Raw genomic sequence first — 21,209 nt, forward strand, 5'->3', positions numbered from 1 at the left:
CCTTACTTGAGACTTCCCAGCGCTTTGAGGCGCTTCGCCTGCTCCCTTCCCCTGCCTGGGTTTTCAGACCGCCCTCGGCCGAGTATTGACGCCGAGGGCTGGGATCTGGCTTTGGCCGCCATCTTGGGGGTAGGACTCTCCGCCCTCGCGCTCTAGTAGCGCTATAAAAGGGAACTCTGACATCTCTTCTGGGATTACCATCTGCTACCAACCTTTTCCCTCCTGAGGCGGAAGCCGGGAGGTCTCCCTTCTTTCCTTTTGCACATTTTTATTTGTGTGTTTTGACTTGCGTGTTGATTCATTTTTAAATTGTGTGCATTTTAGGTTAGTGCTTGATTGAGAAGCGTTTGCTGCCTTGCTAGTGTGCAGTTCAGGTTCGCGCTTGGCTAAGAAGCCTTTGCAGCCTTACTTGAGACTTCCCAGCGCTTTGAGGTGCTTCGCCTGCTCCCTTCCCCTGCCTGTGTTTTCAGACCGCCCTCGGCCGAGTATTGACGCCGAGGGCTGGGATCTGACTTTGGCCGCCATCTTGGGGGTAGGACTCTCCGCCCTCGCGCTCTAGTAGCGCTATAAAAAGCTCACCTTTTCTCCGCGTAGCGGACGCGTGCTGCGGATGCGCCGGATCTGCGCCGGAGTCGTGCCAGAGTCCTGCCCGTCTGCGCCCGTCAGCGTCCCGGAGGCGTTCGGCGTGGCAGGTTCTTTTGGTCTTTACATCCAATCCTCCCGTCACTATTATGCTGTCTTACTCATCCCAGGAGCTCCACTCCTTGCGCATTGTTGAGGGGTCCTGTCACTCAGTTTTTCCCGGTCGCCATAGGGGTAAACATAAATGCCCAGGCTGTAATTGGCATCTTACTAGCATACCTCCTCCCACTAGCCACGCGAAGGAGTGTAGCATTAAACATCCTTGCTTACTCCTCAACACCAGGTCACTGCACAGACACACACAGGAGATTTTTGATCTCCTTTCCACAAATAAACCTACCTGTCTTATGCTTACTGAGACTTGGCTCAATGAGTCCTCCCATCCCGACATTGTTGCTGCCATCCCTCCTGATTACAACATCTATAGACAAGATAGAGTCAAGGGAAGAGGGGGAAGAGTCGCCCTCGTGGTGAAAAAATCTCTCATGTGTTCAATCATCCACACGGAGACCATCAAGGGCGCCGAATCCCTTGCCTTTACCCTATCTCTATCACCTCAACAAGCTGTGAAGGGCCTTTTAGTATATAGGCCGCCGGGACCTGTAGGGTCCTTCTTTGAGGAACTCCAGCAGGTCATGTCTGCACTAGTTCTGAGATCTGAGCGGTGCTTATTGGCGGGAGACTTCAACTTCCATATGGAAGACCATCATGATCAGGATGCTATTAAGTTGCTTGACATTACGTCCGCCTTGGGCTTGCTCCCCTATCTTTCCGGCCCGACCCACGACAAAGGTCACACTCTAGACCAGGTCTTTTCCACCTCACCAATCGAGGTTACTGCACTCTTGCCGGTATTATGGTCCGATCATCGACTTGCCCATTTCCAAATATCTGGCACTGAGAAACTAACAACTATCGCTATGAGACAGCAGGGAAGTATCTACAGGGCGTACCATCGGGTTACTCCAGATCTGTTAGCCCAGGCCCTGGTGAACCATCCTCTGTCCTATACTGGCGATCTGGATAATAACCTCGAAATCTTGCAGACCTGGCTCTTAGCTAGATTGAATGAGCTTGCCCCTCTACAGTCCCCCCGATCCGACATAAAACGGGTCTCGGCCCCTTGGTTTACGGCGGAACTGGCCCACTCCCGTAGACAATGTAAAGCCGCCGAACGGACATGGAGAGCCCAATATGATGCCGAGGCAAAACGGACCTATAAGTCCATGATGAAATCCTATCATAGATCAGTCCTACAGGGAAAGAAATGCTACTTCGCTAAAAGAATTGAGGAAGCAGCTAATTCCTGTAAGGAGATTTTTTCGATCATAAGGGAATTCACTACCCTGCGATCAAACGCAGCACAGGAAGCTCCGGCTGAGACCTGGGCTGATACTATTGCGAGCTTTTTACCACTAAAATCAGGCTGATACAGGACTCCTTCCCCCCGAGACCGATAGTTGATCCCTCGACCTTGTCGGATGAGATAGCTCATCTGCCCACCCCTGGCCCTGTCCTGGTGGACTTTCCACCTCTCACGATATCCTCATCTTTAGCATTGATGAGGAATCTTAAATCTGGCTCACCACGGGACCCTTGCCCGGCGAAATTTTTAGCTAAAATGGCTGATGTTGTTAACACTATAGCCAATCCTATTCTGAATCTTTCCTTGAGTCAGGGAGCCTTACCACAGTCCTGGAAACAGGCCATGGTTATTCCTCTCCTTAAAAAGCCAAACCTTGCCTCGGAAGTCCCGGCCAATTATAGACCCATCTCGCTCCTGCCAGCACTCACTAAAATCTTGGAGAAACATGTTCACAGCGTGCTCTCCAACTTCCTGGAGTCTAATGAGCTTCTCCACGCGTCTCAATCGGGTTTTCGACCCAATTTAAGTACTGAGACTGCGCTCCTGGAAGTCTCAGAGATTGTGAAGGAGTCGCTGGATGCCGGAGGCAGGGTGATGTTAGTTATGTTAGACTTGTCGGCGGCTTTTGACACCGTCCCCCACGAGGACCTTCTCACAAGACTACATGACATCGGTCTAGGGGGGACGGTGCTCAATTGGTTTCGTTCATTCTTAGCCAACCACCGACAAACGGTCTGGGCCTCCCCGGGATCTGCCGAAATGCCGCCATTGGGAGTTCGAGTCCCTCAGGGCTCAGTATTGAGCCCTACTCTATTTAACATCTTTATGACTCCTCTGGCGGCATTGGTGGAGTCCTACGGGGCCCAGATCGTCTCATATGCTGACGACACCCAGCTTCTTTTCACCTGCCGTAAGAGCAAAGAATTCGATGGGGAAAGTATCTGTGAGTGCCTTGGGGCTGTTTTTAACTGGTTCCAACTGAACAGCCTCAAGTGTAACTCGGATAAATCTGAGATACTTTTCTTTGGATGCCCATCGGATCCGGACTGGCATGGTTGGTGGCCCGCCGACATGTTCCCTCCTGCTCATTCTTCTGAATGGGCTTAGAACCTGGGAATTAAAATTGACAACGGGCTCACGCTCAAATCCCAGGTGTCAACCCTCACAGGAACATGCTTCGGTATCCTCAGGATGCTCCGAAAGTTTTTTCCATTGCTTTCTGAGGAACATCGGAGAATAACGGTACAGGCCCTCATTGGATCCAGATTGGATTACGCTAATATTCTGTATCTGGGTCTCCCGGAATATCTCTTACAGCGTATGCAGGTGACCCAGAATGCAGCTGCACGAGCCATTTTTGGCCTGCATCGTCGAGCCAGTGCCTCGAACTTGCTGCAATCTCTCCATTGGCTCCCCATACGGAAGAGGATAACATTCAAGGCCATGACACTTGCTCACAAAGCCTTACACGCCATGGGTGCAAAATACCTACAGAAGAGGCTGGCTTTTTACCGGCCGACACAATCTTTAAGATCGGAGTCACTGGCACTTGCAGTAGTCCCTCGTATAAAGAAAGCCCGTGTGGGAGGTCGGTCCTTTAGATTCCTGGCCCCTCAGTTGTGGAATTCTTTACCGCTGTCTCTACGGTCCACATCCAATCTGCTCGCTTTTAGGAAGGGTTTAAAGACCTAGCTATTCTCTGGTTAGAGCTTTTTTGTCCTGGGTTCTGTTCTCTTTTATTGTTGTTATGTTTTTCAGTCTCCTTTCTGGGTCTGGAGCACAAAGCGCCGGGACACTCCTTTGGAGTAGCCGTGCGCTATATAGGACCCATAATAACATAACATAACATAACAAGGCCGAATTCGAGCTGAAAGGACACGTCTGCCTTTTCTGACTCCTCTCTGACCTGGGCGAGCTGCCTTCACTGCCTCCAGCCAAACCTGTTCGGGCAGTCCCCAACCCAATGGCCGAGCGAGATTAACATCAAGGCACAACATGTCATAAACCATTCACTGCATACAAACCACGCTTATCATACACACACCTGTCCCTGTTTCTTCTTTATGGTTAGTTTTACAAGGAGGAGGTGCCCGATTATATTGGGGTTTCATCGATATCTGATGGTAGTTTTGGGCCTGGCCGGCTAATCTATCACGAACTGGACATACGAAAATGTAGGCTGGCCATCATGACTTTGCTTTTTCTTTGTTGTAGAAATATGTATATGGTTGCATCGTAAAAACAAAGAATTCTTGCCTGAGGTGTAATATTGTGTATAAAAAGAGAAGGCTGGCTCTGTAAAAACGAACAGTCTCCTGAGAATATACAAACCATGCTGGTGTACTTCTAGGACGCTTGTTACTTGGTTGCAGCCAATAAAACTCGCTCTTTGACATCACCTAGAAGACTCTGTGTTTCTGTGGTCCAGAACAGGAAGAACTCAAGAGGTCTTTGGGTGTTTGCCCCTGGCACCACCGGGTTCCTAAAAACCTGGTACCTCAGACTCGCCCCGGCACCAACGACTGCATCAGAAGTGAGAAGTTTCTTGGGCATGGCCCAATACTGTGCGAGATTCATCCCAAACTTGGCTACAATTGCAGAGCTATGTCAACAAAGGGAGAGGTAGGGAGAATCAAGGACACTCTCTTAATCCCCGGTTAAATGTCAAACAACAAAAGAAGAGAGGTCTGGTCAGTCACAAGGCTGCCAGGAATATGGAGCAACAGATAAGAGGGTTTTAACACAGTCACTCTGATTGAGTAGGAAGGCCCTCACACACCGACCTGGTCAGTGTCATGCTTCATCATCGGGCCCCACCGAAGAGACCGAGTGTCTCTTCGGTGTGCTGCGACGCCAGAAAGACTGCGGAGCTGGTCGTGTGGGGAGGACGTGTTGTGAAAAATAGAGATTAAGAGTGCCTAACAGGGCATCAAAAAAACTTTAATGAGTGATCCCTAAGACACGTGTAGGTGGTATATGTGTCTGAATGTAAGTGCCAAGGTTGTTAGGATTTGGTTAAATTCAGCTAAATACCACGTGGTTAAATTAATCAGTCAACATGTTTCTGCCGTACTAGTGGTATGTATTCACCAAGGCATTCTTCAGGACTATACCCCGGTGGTATGGACACTCTAAAAGTCCACCCTAACCTGGGGACGTGAAAGTGAAAAAAGAAAAAGTGAAAAAAGTGCTTAAAAATTAGAAGAGCAAATGCTCATTCTGAAAAAACCCCAAATTCAGGGGTGTATCAGCACTTTAAAATAGGGCGCTACTAGCACCATGGGTCTCGGGAGGAGGATTGGAGCGCGCCTGGCACATCGCCCTCAGCGCTCTCAACCCGCTTCTCAACCTGCAAGAATCCTCAAAACCGGACCACAATCCTCAAAACCGGACCCCAGCGCCTGGCACATCGCTGAGGGCGATGTGCCAGGCGCGCTCCAATCCTCCTCCCGAGACCCATGGTGCTAGTAGCGCCCTATTTTAAAGTGCTGATACACCCCTGAATTTGGGGTTTTTTCAGAATGAGCATTTGCTCTTCTAATTTTTAAGCACTTTTTTCACTTTTTCTTTTTTCACTTTCACGTCCCCAGGTTAGGGTGGACTATTAGAGTGTCCATACCGCCGGGGTATAGTCCTGAAGAATGCCTTGGTGAATACATACCACTAGTACGGCATAAACATGTTGACTGATTAATTTAACCACGTGGTATTTAGCTGAATTTAACCAAATCCTAACAACCTTGGCACTTAAATTCAGACACATATACCACCTACACGTGTCTTAGGGATCACTCATTAAAGTTTTTTTGATACCCTGTTAGGCACTCTTAATCTCTATTTTTCACAACACGTCCTCCCCACAAGACCAGCTCCGCAGTCTTTCTGGAGTCGCAGCACACCGAAGAGACACTCGGTCTCTTCAGTGGGGCCCGATGATGAAGCATGACACTGACCAGGTCGGTGTGTGAGGGCCTTCCTACTCAATCAGAGTGACTGTGTTAAAACCCTCTTATCTTTTGCTCCATATTCCTGGCAGCCTTACAATTGCAGAGCCTCTGCAGAATTTGACGTAGAAAGAAAGCCTGTGGAAGTGGACCAACGTAGATGAAGATGCCTTCAACCAAATCAAATCAGCACTGGTAGACAGGACCACCATGGCATACTTCAACACAGCAAGACCCACCGAGATACTGGTGGATGCCAGTCCAGTAGGATTGGGAGCCCTGCTTACACAAGAGAAAGAGTCAGGAGTCTGGGCCCTCGTTAGCGTTTGCAAGCAAATCGCTAACCGTGACTGAAGCGCGATACTCACAGATCGAAAGAGGCTCTGGCTGTAAAATGGGCATCCAACCATTTCCATCTTTACATCACCGTTAATTACATTATTCAAGGGTACAGCTCCTGATCCACCGCCTTGAATCGAACGGTGGGCCATACAAATACAACAATATCAAATGGACCTTGTGTACAGACCGGGGCAAAGAACCCCGCCGACTTTCTATCCCGGCACCCAGCTGCCGCTGCAGAACTAGGAACAGAACAGGAAACACCAACTGAGGAGTTTGTGAACATGGTATCACAGTGGGAATGCCCTCAGGCAATGTCGGCAGACATAATTATAACTCATTATGCAAAAGACGTAATCCTCCAAAGAGTCACCGAGGCAATACAAGCCGGGTCCTGGGATGGTTTCTTACAAAACATCCAAGGCTGGAGCGAAGCGGACCGGACACGCTTAGGGCAGTTCTGGAAAGTTCGCAACGAGCTCAGCATTGCAGAAAACAGACTCATCCTAAGGTGATCCCGGGTAGTGATCCCTTTAGAGCTACAAGAGCAAGCGACAAGACTTGCCCATGAAGGACACTAGGGCACCCGGAGAATGAAATCCAGAATGGGAAGGTATGGTTCCCTAACCTTGAGAACAGCGTCGATACAGTTGTACAAAACTGCAGAGCCTGTCAGTTGACCAGCATACCTGAAGTCTCAGCTCCCATCATCACCGAGGATCCTGCACCGTCTCCATGGTCGTGGGTCAGTATAGACTTTGGAGGTTTTCCAGATGGAAGAGTCACTGTAGTGCTAATGGACAGCTACACCAAGTACCCTATAGTAGAAATAGCGCCCTCCACCAGTTTCGCAAATGTCCAGCCAACCCTAAACAAAGCATTTGCCATGTTCTGCATTCCACATGTTCTCAAAATGGACAACGGCCCTCCGTTCCAAGGAAGCGAATTTAAGGACTTCCTACAAGGATTGGGAGTAAAGCATTGTCGCATCACGCTGCAATGGCCCCAGGGGAAGTGGAACGATTCATGAGAACCATCAACAAAATTATGCGAACAGCCATGTAGAAGGGACCAATCCTGAGGAAGCTCTCCAACACTTCCTCAGAGAATACTGGAGCACACCACACAGCACCACTCAACGATCCTCCTTGGTCACTCATGCTGGTAGGGCCGAGGCGTGACTTACTCCCCATGGCAGAGAACTGGGATCCCGAGACATACAGACCAGAAGCCACCCAAAAGCGAAGACAAAGGACCAATGACAAGGCCAGTCAGAGGAGGAGAGCGAATGGCCGGACATTAATTCCGGGAGAATCAGTGCTCATACGAGCCCGAAGGCCAGGCAGAAAGTTCCGTACCCCGTATGAAGCGGAGCCATGGACAGTAAAATCAACGAGAGGCACAGCCGTCACAGCGCAGCGAAATGGAGAAGTAACAAGAAATATTTCTTGGTTCAAACGAATACCGTCTGCACCTAGCGACCCACAACAAGCGGACATGTCGCTCTCAGGAGAAACCTATAGAGTGCACCAGAAGATTGGAGACAAGAATCGCTAGCAACCACTCCTCCAAAGGCATCAACATCATCGCAAGTAGAAAGCCCTAAGCAGTTATCAGCAAGAGGACAACTCCAGTACAACCTCAGGCCAAACCCAAGGCCTAGCGAAAGACTGGCAGACTTTGCATGCTAGGTGTTGCGCATCCAGTTTGATCAAAAGACTAATTTGGGAAGGGATGTAGCGCTCTAGTGTTTCTGAGGGTCTCGGCTGAGCCGGAAACACTACCACACACTGTATCACCTTCTGGCGAGTCGTGGCCTGAAGGCTATAAATAAATGGTCCGGAGACGCTCGGGACTTCCGGTCCGACACAGCAACTATAGTGTACGTGCCTTTATTGTTCCCTTACTGTTGTATCATCGTTGCCCCTGCGCCAGCCAGGCCGTGTCCCTGGCGGCATCAGCAGAGCAAGTCCCCCCCCACAGTAATGTCGATCTCAGACTACAGATCACCCACCCTACACTATCCCCCTGAGACAGAAAGAGCTGTTAGCCCTCAGAAGTTTAAATATATTTTGCAAATATGAGGAACTTTTTGAATACTTTGCAGGTCACCATTAGGTTAAAGAGTATTAATAAATTATGATAGCAACGTTACTGCCCATCATTTCCACCCATAAAATTACTATTAGACGACTTAAATTAATTGGTGACACAGAATGTATTCTAAGGCCAGTCAAGTGCTATGCATTTACAATACATTATTTCCTGGTGTGTACTTTTAATAGTTTTACTGCGTATTAATATGATGTACAAGTATCAGAATGAAACATGTTGGTTAATAATTTGATAATATATTGATATAAAGATTCATAAAGACTTGTACACTCCTGACTTGCCATATTTGAATGTACATCTCTTTTTAAATGATTTTTGCGAGATGGACGTGTGCATTCTGACACTCTCCTTGTGTGCAAAGCAAACCATGGTAAGTATAGCTCAGAACAGTCTAAAGAACTCTCTGTAATGCAGAGCAAAAAATATTGATGCAAAGTAGTGCAAAGTCAACTTTAGTTAATCTGGCCCGCGAGTTCTATACAAAAAAAGAAATCAAATAAAAAATGATGGATGCAGTGCAAAATTAGGCCAATATACTCCGGAGAATAGAATTGCCTCAATCACTAAAGTATATCTATTATTTGAAGTCAGACCATCGATGAACAATTTGCAATGCATTGCCATTACAATGTGTATTTGCCATGACATTTCATAGACCTTGCCCATGCATATTATAACTTGCATCTTCTCCCAAAATCACGTTTAATAATGAAATGCCAAACCCTTCCATCTCTGCCTAAAGTGCAGTAATATATTTCTATGATATCATATGCTGGCATAATGCTTCAGTTGAACATTTATAATTGCACTTTTTCTATAAAAAAATAAATTCTGATTGATGGGTTCATTTATAACACTTTGGAAATAAATCTCCATTTGGTAGTTCTCAACAAGGAATTTGTGGGAAATGATGAGCAGCATGGCATAGACAGCTTGACATAATTTTATTGCTACTTGATACACAGACAATTATGGATAACAATGAACTACATTCGAATAGAAAGTGAAAATCTTCTTGAAATTCCCAAGAAACCAACAATTATGTTGCTATTAGATTCCATGCTTTTTTTGCGGGGAACATCCTTTATAACGCAACTTTTACCACGCAGAACCTTTACGACGCAACTATTACAACGCATACCATTACAACGCATTGCGTTGGGGGGCGCTCTAGGATAGGGAATAGATTTAATTTACTATCCAACACCTTCCCTACTATCCACGGGGACTGGAGTTGGAATAGTAAATTAAACTATTCACTATCCAGCACCCCTCAACACTATGCTTTGTAAAAGCATGCGTTGTAAAACTTGCGATATAAAGGCATGCGTGGTAAAAGCATGCGTTGTAATGTCATACATCCTTTTTTTGCAGTTAAATTATTGCCTTAGAATGAACGAGCTTACACATATTTAAAATACACCTACGTTTTAGGAAGGTTTTAAAAAAGCGAAGCTTCAGAAATGCGAACACTTAAAATAATTAAGTTGGTTCAAACCTTTAAAAAAGAGCGTGCTCGTTGCCAGCTCAATCTACTTTGGTGACTTCAAAATTAAGCTATTTTATGCTTACAGGATTTAAATTAATTTCTCATCATCGGTTGAGCATGGTGGTGGTGTTGTGTATGATTAGTAGTGATTTTTTAAATGTATAGCTACTAATGGTTAGTGCTGGTTAAAGTGAAAGCAAAATGTGTATGTGCTTGATAAACACTTTTGCATAGTATATTATGTAAATGGTTGTGTCCGCCGAAAGAGTTTCCAATTTTCATTGAGCTGAGTGGTTGGTTGTCATATGCCAGGTATCTGGAAATTGTTTTCTAGGCATGCACGGCTAGCCAAGTGTGGAGTTCTGACACAATGCTCTGCATGTTAGGGTATGGTATGCTAAAGGAAACTTTATCTGAGTAATTCTGGGACGGGTGTTGGTAATGTAAGTCTAATGTGCATGAGGAATATTAATGCATTTGTTGCAGTTGTATCCCTCATAAGTCGCAATAACACCATAAGGCTAAACCACGTTTTCACAGATAGATCTAAAGGATGTTCATAACCCCACAAGTTCACTTGCTAACAGGAAGCAATAAGTACAACTACAACAAACCAGCAACAATACAGATTCCTCTGGAACAAGTAAGTCCTACTAGGTTTCAATCCATCTCTTGGTAAGAGTGGCTCCCTTTACATTGATTGGACACATTTGAAATACCCACTTACTCAATGAACAATGTCTTGCAGCCCCTCGTGGTATTTGAACTTGGATTAAGGCCTGGATACAACAGCTGAGCTTAGAGTATAGGCTCCACACACAGTGCTGCCTCAAGTTTATACTTTGGAAAGTGTCCCATTTGCCAAAGAGAAGCAGATCTTTCAGGAGCGTTAGGATCATGTTTCCCTTAGCATGGTGGGCTATTGAACACAATTGGTGAAGCACTGGTCAAGGACCACTGACAGGTACACACTTTATCCTCAAGAAGGATGAAAAGTAGGACATATTGGTAGACATATAAGTCTATCCTTGTTATACTGTACTAGTCCCTACTGAAAAGAGTAAGAAGTGCATCTGGCTAGAATAACACTTGGAGTTGTAGTGCAGCCAAAAAAATTCCTACATCCTTCTGGTTTATTGGCATATTGAATATTAACTATTGCGTATTTCCTAAATGAAAATAAAGCCGTATTCGTATAGAAAATAGCTCTGAGTGGACATTTATTGTGTGAATGAATGAGTTTATTTATTGTTTCAATTAATTAAAATTGTTACAAAAAAGACTGGGCAGGATGCCTCCATCCACGCACCCTCTTCAATCGTGGATAAAACGTAGTCAATTCATTTAACAAGTCTAGTAATCACAATGCACAACAGTAAGAGACAATACAATTAAATATGTAAACACTAATTTGAAGCTGTGTTCAGCCTCTAATACTTGGCTGAGTTTTTACTTATAAGTTCTTTCAGCTGGTGTGCAAATTGTGCTAGTCTGGCCAGTTCCATTGGAATTTCCAAATTGAAAAGAAGTTTAATTGCATCTGTGCAAGTACGTGTGCCATATTTTAAAAACAGAGGTTTCAATAAAGTGTGACATGCATAATTCAGTTGGTGGCAATTGCATACCAAGTGAGCCATGGATTCCTCATACTGGTGAGACAGTCTGCAGGTGGTAACCGCCTCTAATAGTTTCCAATGAGCATTTGTATCTTTTATTGGCAATACCATGAGTCTCACTGACAGAATTTGCTTTAAGATGTTTTTGTTCAAGGTATGGCTGTCTCAAATTGACATGGAAGGAACTAGCTATTAACCTGATGTTACTGCTCGAGGTCTCAATTGCCTTCATGTCTCCTTGGATAGCAATCTGACTTGTTTTTTAAAAATAGTTTTTTAAATTATAGGTTGATTGAAAAAGTTCTGCCAGTTGGACAGGTCAAGGTTGAATTCAGTGCAAGCAGTGAGGAGGCTGTTGGCCCATGGATTATTTCCTTTCACAAACATTTCCTTTAAGATTGCTTTCATTGTATTCGGTGGTGCTGCACAGGACCCTCGATAGTAGCGGACAATCGATGCCCAATCTTCGTAGCGTTGTTTGTTTAGCCCAAATTGGAGCCGTACCAAGGTGTTCCAGGCGTGGGCAAGTATCTGAAAGATCTGTTTGAATGCTCTGCAGTTGGCAAGTTCCATGGTGTTGATTAATGCAGCAGGAAATACAAATTACCCATATTTAATTGAAGGAAGTAACTTAGCTCTTATGACTTTTTGGATGGGCTCAGTTGTCGGGCTATCTAGTTTGGAGTTCAGTTTGCATAGGGCTTACGTCACTGCCTTAGCTTTTATTTCAATGTATGCAGTGTGTGCTGTGGACTTCCAGTTACTCATGATACAAACCCCCAGATAGTTATATTTAGTTGTTGTTGCTATTTTCAACTTTTTCATTCTCCATTGCTAGCATACTTCCCAAAAAGTACTACCTTTGTTTTTCCTGTGTTTGCTGTTAGATCGTTGTCATTATTATAGATCCTTAATTCTTAATGCTTCCAATGATCTTTGCATTCCAGTCGTAGTATGATCCATTAGCACCATGTCATCTGCGTACTGCATTAGGAACAGTCTGGTTAACGCAGTTTTAGGGTCTAACAAATTGGCTTTAGATATTTTTTTCCCAAGGTCTACAGTGCATAGATTAAAAAGCAGGGGCACCAGTACAGAGTCTTGTTTCAGCCCTCGGTCTGTGTAGATTTTTTTGTTGCTGAATTCATAGATAATTTCACCCGTACCCAAGTTACAGTATAAAGGGCGATGTTGGGTTTCAGCAGCGTGGTCGGGATCCCCCAGTTTTTTTAGTTTCCAGCAAAGCAGGTTCCTGTTAACGCAGTCAAATGCCGCAGAGTAATCTACAAAGCAGGTGAAAAGTGGGAGCTGATTTTTCTGGATGGACTGTTCTATTGGATGTGCCAGGGCTAAGATGTTGTCCAATGTTGATACTCCTGCCCTGAAGCTGGATTGGTAAGCGGGTAAGATTTCACTGTAATTGGTCCAGTTTTGCAGGTCTTGCAAAAGAAGGCTTGCATATCCCTTTGCCTCAATATCCCAAAAGGCTATCAGCCTATAGTTGGTTGGCGCTCCGGTATCACCTTTTTTGTGGATTGGTTTAAGCAAGGAACCTTTCCAAGCGTCGGGCATCATTGAGTTACCAATGCAGAACTGATAGACAGGGTAAATTTGGTTCCCCAAAATTCACAGTCTTCTTTAAAGAGATATCCAGGTAGCCTCGTCCCTTCTGATGTTCTTTAGTATTGATACTACGTGTTTTCCTGTGACAATAGGTTCAGTTGTTTCTTCAGTGGTTGTTAGATAAATATTAGTCAGGCTAATGCTGATGAGGGGTCGTTGGTGGTGGGGTGTAGTATGATCAGAAGATCTACAGTACAATGAGTTCACATGGTTAATCCATGTGTGACTGGTGACCCCATTATGCCGGTCATGGCCATGCCCGGACAACTTGTTGATGTATGACCAGAATTCAGCCTGTCTGCTTGGAATTAACAGACTGAAAATGTGCAACCATTGGGAGTCGACCTGTTAACTTTTTTGATTGCATACATTTTTTCTATGTTTTTTCTTTGCTATCAGCAGATTTTGAAGTGTTTTATCATCTCTCTCTCACGTATAATCGTGTACATTGATTGTGTTTGATAGCTGAGTTCCAAAAGTAGGCCCAGTCCTACTAACACACGTCATCAACACAAGGCTGGAAAATTATACATTATAAATCATAATACAATTAAAAACTTTGTCTACAAAACATAAACAGTAATGGCATGCCCTGAAACATGATGAATCAATTAGGGATCGTATTTCACCACACCCCTGTATTACTTTTCAAAGAGGAAGGACAATCAAGAACACACTGAGTCCAAACTATCCTGTGAATCTGAATATCAATACAACTTTGTTGAGTATTATGATGAAAGGTTTCTGTAAATGTGGCCAATGTACAAGAAAAGAAGGTTTTGTTATAATGGGAATAAAGAGTACACAATTGTGAATAATATTATGTGCTACACTAAATATATGGTTTATATCCTGGTATGTCACTGTGGTAGAATTTATGTAGGGAGTACAATTAGAGCGTCTTGAGAGAGGATTTTAAAACATTTTGTGAGCTGTGAAAATGGGTGATTTGAAATGTCCTACGGTTGTACAAATGGCATCACGTCAGACTGGAATTCCACATTTAAGTTTTCAATTTCTTGAGATTCATGCAATGTGTCCTAACCCCAAAGGGGATAATCAAGAATTGTGTTTACTCAGGACTAAGTTTAAGGTCAGGGAAATGCTACAAGGGACTTGATTCTAAGAAAGTAAAGTACACTCAGTTAGGAGTCGTATGGGAATTATCACACTCCTGAGTATCAACACGATATCTCTTAAAGAAAGTATTCTAAACTAATGAAATAAATCTCTGTTGACCGATTGCATACGATTTCAAGAACTGCCTGAAAATTAAATTTCATTCAAGTTTTTCATTCGAGGTGACTGCTAATTAACATACACTTTGTTTCATCGTAAGCTAAGATTGATTCTTTGCGAACCCACGTTTTGCTACCCTACACATTCGCCAAAAGGGTCCTATTTTGTTCATCCAGGGGGTCTTTTTACCAGCAATGATTTGTTTGGTCCTGATGATGGTCTTCTCGACGACAGCAATATAGACCGAAACGTCGACAACCTCATCATCTCCACTATTGTTTCTTTGGAACACACCTACAACCACTGTTCATTAATTATTTTGGTTGTTTGTTACAATTGCTTGGAGTTGATGTTAAGTTCTGAACTGATGTGTTTAAGTTGCCTTTACCTCTGTTCACAACTTGCTTGCTCAAATTAATTTTTACTTGTCTCCCCAGACATTTATGTATGATTTTCTAAAAACTATAAAAAATTCCTTTGAATACAGGTTTACTCTCTCCGTGTATCTTTGATTCTCCTCCTTCCAGAGATTTATTTCATTAGTTTAGAATACTTTCTTTAAGAGATATCGTGTTGATACTCAGGAGTGTGATAATTCCCATACGACTCCTAACTGAGTGTACTTTACTTTCTTAGAATCAAGTCCCTTGTAGCATTTCCCTGACCTTAAACATAAACTGCCCAAGCCTACAAGGGTTTATTGGGTTTCCCCTGCCTGCTCAACATACTCAGGACTAAAGCACTAATGATAACAAAATGAAAAGCTGCTGAGAAAGGACATAACAGAGATCATGAGCTACAATATTTCCTGGGAGATGATTGCTTCATTTATAACGGAAATGTGTCACAATGACCGGGCCTATACATAACTATTGTAGCTAATTTTCCATTTGGAATAGTGGTCTTTTTTATGACTATATTGGGCTCAAAGCTGTTATGTAATATGGCACTACTATAGTGTAATATTAAAGTTGGGAGGAGCAATTAATCTATGTGTCTTTGCTGCATTGGTGTTATGGATGGTAAAACTATTGGTAAAATTGATGAATTGCCTATCTTTGATTAATTTAAATTTTTTGATGGATTACCAATCTTAGATGGCATCTGTGTTGGTATGATATGACATCTAATAATGAACTGGATTTTATAAATGGAGATTGTGACTTGTGGATATTGATGGAATAGCCTTGAGTAGGTACTTATTAAAAAAGCTTGCACGACATTGTAAAATACAATAAAATAAAAAAAACATGAATGTACTATGGCTAATAGATGATGTTTATTTTATGTAGTGTTTCACATACTCAGGTTGAAAACTAGTATAGAGGAGTTGTTAGTTTTGAATTTAATAATATAAATTGGAGATGTAAAGTATAATATTAGATTGATAATGGGTAATACACAGTTTTAGTATTTTATAATCGATACACTGGAAATGTACTGAATTGTGGCTGAAAATAATATTACAAGATATGTAATTATTAGATTTTGGACATCAGTGGAGTTTTAAGGATTCTCTATGTTAGTTCGGTTTAAGTTACCACCCAAGAGGGTGCCCAAGGAGAATGCCAGATGCTCCAGATTTCACAGGCAGGTGGATGTTTCTGTAGTTGGTAATAATGGAAAGATACTTGTTTTGGAATATTAACTTGGGAGTTGGGGATATTGGATCGTGGGATGCATTGATTAATAATGAAGTTATTTTCCTTATAACAGATAGGACTTATTTTATTATTTGATACACTGGTAACAGTTTGAATAATCCCTTGGTTTACTATTTCACGATGGCGCAAGTTTGGACTTCAAATAACTGATTGGGATTCTTTGGGTTATTCTGTCTTTTAATACTGGCTTTAATTAATAACCAAAACGGCGGCCTTGGAGAATGCCAGATACACGTGTTTTCACAATGCAGTTGGACGCTTCTGTACGAAGTAATTTGTAGTACATAGAACATTAACTTGTATGTTGGAGGAGATTAGTTTATGGAGTTTATTGACTAAGCTGAAATGATTCATTGTTTTCAGACACTATGCGGTGCAGTGTGATATTTACCTAATTACCTTGGCCTTGTTTTTTTTGTTTTCATTTTTTGTGATACTTTGATGAATCTTTGACTAGTGCAAAACATATTGGATGTTAGTAATGAGTAGCTTTATCTTTTTTTTAGATTGTGTTTGAACGGGCGATGTTTCCTCAATTTTATTTTCTGATATTGATTTATTTATTCATTAAAAAAACTTTATGTCGCCAAAAGAATGACGGCATAGCAAGTATTCTACAAAATGTACATTCCAGATTATTAAAAAAGGATTACAAGATAAAAGACATGTCTACAAAAGCTCAGATGCGTGAGATACAATTAAAAGCACGATCAATAAAAGAAGTTCATTAATGCAAAAACAAATATTAATCATTGACCCTTATCTTACTTTTACAATTCACACTACTTATTTCGGCTTCTTGTCTTTATAGCTGCTATGAAAAACGAGACCAAACAAAAACATGCCGGGGGATCCAATAATTGCTGATGGTAATAAAGTGCTGGGCAACATTGTCTAATATTTAATTTACGAATAAGAGGGAGGATGTATCTTTTCCTTTCATTCAAATACAACTTGCAAAAAAAGACAATATGCAAATCTTTCTGGGGAGAATGGTTGTCAAATGGGCATAGTGTCAGGCTATGAACTGATGCACCTGCCTTACATGTTGGCTGGAGGTGACAACAGCAGGACTATATCTAAAAGAATGCAGTCCTTGTGGGAGGAGCCACGTAGCGTTTCTTTCCTCCATGCTGAGTGCCACAAAAGCATTGGGGCACTATGAATTCCATCTGTTATATAAGGGGCACTCAGCTCAGAGTGAACAATGGAAAAGGAACAGGTTTACGAAAAACCTAGCTATCTTGTAAAAAAGCAATCCTCTATAGTCTGTAATTTGGAAATTTCCTATAAGCCCCAGACATCTGCACCATATGCAGCAATAGATAATGTTTTTGCCTTATATATCGTTGTTATTACATTTAATAGCTTTGAGCCAAGTTTCTTTATACATCTAAAAAGCCCTCCAATTCTTTTTCCCATTAAGATTCCTCTATTTAGCTCCATATCCGCCCCTGTATTTTTCCTGTTAAGAATAATCCCAAGGTAAATAAATTAATTCCCAATGTCAAGTTTTCGGCCTTCAATAGACAAAGTGGGGAGTTTTGTTACGGTCATACCCGCCACAAGTACAAATGACTTAGATTTGTTAATCCTCATGTCCAGATTGTTCATAAATTTGACATACTCTTCTATGAGTCTCTGTAGTGCATTGCCCATTTGCGCCAATAGCACTGCATTGTCTGCATAGAGGAGTATCGGGAGAGAAGGAGATTCATGTTGAGCCTTCCATGGAGGTCTCCACCCATCAGTATACAGTGTAAATAAAAAGGAGGTGTGTACACAGCCCTGTCTGACGCCTCAGTAATTTTAAAATACTGTGTACATTCTCCATCAATTCCATAGAGTACACAGGCCATAGCATTAGCATACATATCTCTGATAACATTTTCTTAATTATCTGGGTCTCTATTCCCATGTCCTCCATTATTGCCTTAACTTGGAATGGGACACACAGTAGAAGGTGGACGATAAATCCATAAATGCCATATACAGATGGGCATTCTTTGCCTCTGTATACATTGCAGTTATAAGAGTTAAATTGAGGCACTGGTCCACCGTCCCCTTTCCTTTTCTAAAGCCATATTGTCTAAGGATTATTATATTATTTTCAGAGGCCCAATCCTTCAATCTATAATGGAGGGCCCGCCCCATTAGTTTTGCTGTTGTATCTAATAGCCATTATGGTGGTGTTGGGGTACATTTCCAGCAGCAGTAATATCCACTCGATCCACGTTCCTTTGATTACTTCCAAATCAGTTAAAGCATACTAGGCCAGTACTATACTGGTGTCATTGTTGGAGACCTGGTGCTATGGGCTTAGCTGTTTGTTCCTCAGGTAATTTGGTGAAATTTTCCAACAGCAACATCATGGTATCATCATGAGTGCATGGGTCAGTCACTGACCCTGACGTGGCAATGCAGCCAGCTGGTTGTGTTTCATTGTCTGATGTACTACTTCAACATACACATAAAGTGTACAACTGGCAGTGGGAAATATTGCTTCTTCACTTATTTGAAAAACCCTAAAAGTAATTAACTCATGGTGCAACATTTGTGCTACATTTTGCCTATATTTCTCTGCCCTATGTTTATTTTGGACTGAATATGTAAGAGGCAACCCAAGATAGCACATAGGATGTGCTTGAAGCTTAATATTTACTATATTATGCAATGTGTAAAGAGAATGGGTTCACTAATGAAGTGTCATTTCCATAATAATCTACAACCTCTCAAACATTGCACAAATAATTTGTGTTGAAGGGGATGTACAACTACTTCACGCCATCACAATATTTAGCTTGTATGTGCAAGCAGAGATGCAATTCAATTTCAAAGCTTTATTCGATTATTTATGAACAATCATAAAAGCATACAGTGAAAAAAAGTTACAGGATAAAATACACAACAGAAAACATAGGTCACAATAAATGGAGCAGCTCAATTGGAGAAAAATAATCAACCACACAGTTACATTTTTACAAATAGGTCAGACTTAAAAAAACAGACTTTTCCTATGGGACACAGCTTTTAGAATAAAAGTAGCAGTAAAAAAACAGATATCCAAAGTGTCAAGTGCAAATAGTAAATTAATGGCATGGGCAGTAGTAGACACAGAGTATTTCTTAAAAACAGGTTTAAGATGACATAGTCAGAAACTGCCCATTTAAAACTCACCGGCATACTTTGTGGTTGTGTTCACCAGCCCGTCCTGCATCCCCGGACCTGTGTGTGCTTCCCGCTCTCCCCCCGGCGCTGCAGACCAACAGCAGCTGACGAGTGAGGGAGAGTGAGAGGGAGCCTGATTACAACCCCCAGCTGCTCTTGCACCGGGACCGGAAGGGAGGAGGTCATCCAGCGCGCCAGGCGGCGTTTAAATTCAAGGCTCCACATCGGTGGAGCGAGGGACAGAAACTGCCCATTTAAAACTCACCGGCATACTTTGTGGTTGTGTTCACCAGCCCGTCCTGCATCCCCGGACCTGTGTGTGCTTCCCGCTCTCCCCCCGGCGCTGCAGACCAACAGCAGCTGACGAGTGAGGGAGAGTGAGAGGGAGCCTGATTACAACCCCCAGCTGCTCTTGCACCGGGACCGGAAGGGAGGAGGTCATCCAGCGCGCCAGGCGGCGTTTAAATTCAAGGCTCCACATCGGTGGAGCGAGGGACAGAAACTGCCCATTTAAAACTCACCGGCATACTTTGTGGTTGTGTTCACCAGCCCGTCCTGCATCCCCGGACCTGTGTGTGCTTCCCGCTCTCCCCCCGGCGCTGCAGACCAACAGCAGCTGACGAGTGAGGGAGAGTGAGAGGGAGCCTGATTACAACCCCCAGCTGCTCTTGCACCGGGACCGGAAGGGAGGAGGTCATCCAGCGCGCCAGGCGGCGTTTAAATTCAAGGCTCCACATCGGTGGAGCGAGGGACAGAAACTGCCCATTTAAAACTCACCGGCATACTTTGTGGTTGTGTTCACCAGCCCGTCCTGCATCCCCGGACCTGTGTGTGCTTCCCGCTCTCCCCCCGGCGCTGCAGACCAACAGCAGCTGACGAGTGAGGGAGAGTGAGAGGGAGCCTGATTACAACCCCCAGCTGCTCTTGCACCGGGACCGGAAGGGAGGAGGTCATCCAGCGCGCCAGGCGGCGTTTAAATTCAAGGCTCCACATCCGCGTCGCGGGAGCGCGCGGGAGCGCCGGGCTAAGCCCGGGCAAAGGGCGGGCCCTCTACGGCCCTCATCGGCAGGAGGAGGCAGGGGCAGGGCCAGAAACCCTGTCGCATTAGAAAACGCACCTACAAGTAAGACACTGTTGTCGTCCCCGTTTTAATCATCATTAACATATTATACTAAGACTATGTCTAAAAAGAAACCTGCTGCTCTGACCGTAAATACCATGCATAACTATGTTGTACAAACAGTCAAGAAAATTAATGAACAGAGGAGGGAATCACTTGGCCTGAGTCAGTCACCAGACCTGTGTAGATTAAGCCCCACTTTACCTCCGTCTACTGAGGATAGCCCTTTTGTGCTGGTGGAAACCAGGGTTTCTCCAACTGCCTCATTAATTACTGAGTCTAGCAACCAGCCACCGACTATATTACCTTCCCCTGTCATTCTGGATGGCGACTCAGAAAATGTTATAGACTCAGACCCAGATACTGAAAATGGTCCTGCGGAGGATGATGTACCGCTGGTCGAGTGCACACCCCGGCCTGTGCGCACCTGTGTGAAGAATCAGCGGAAGCAGGGCGGCCCAAGGCCAAGAGTGAAAAGGAAAAGAACACTATCCCCAGGCCCTTCGAGAGTTCCCCAAAAGACTGTTGGGGATGGGTCTTTCAGAAGCAGAGGTGATGATGAACTGCTGAGTAAACTGCTTGAAATTGTAGAGGGTAAATTAATAGAAATTGTTAAACCTCTGATTTCCAAAATCGACAAATTGCAGGCTGAAGTGAAAAGACTTGGTAGTGTGCAAACTAAATTGACGGAGGAAATAGGCAACCTTAATACTTTATTAACAATGAGAAGTAGTACCGAAGGGATTAACCTAGCGGGAGAAGGGACATCTGGTGTGCTGAGTAGTCCAGCACACGTGCCGGCCCCGATAGTTAATCAACCTGTGATAACAGCAGAAGGGCGTCCGTTAACAGTAAATATGCCACAAGCACAAGCTCACGGC

This window comes from Lissotriton vulgaris, chromosome 5 (assembly GCF_964263255.1).
Source record: "Lissotriton vulgaris chromosome 5, aLisVul1.2, whole genome shotgun sequence".
Classification (NCBI taxonomy): Eukaryota; Metazoa; Chordata; class Amphibia; order Caudata; family Salamandridae; genus Lissotriton; species Lissotriton vulgaris.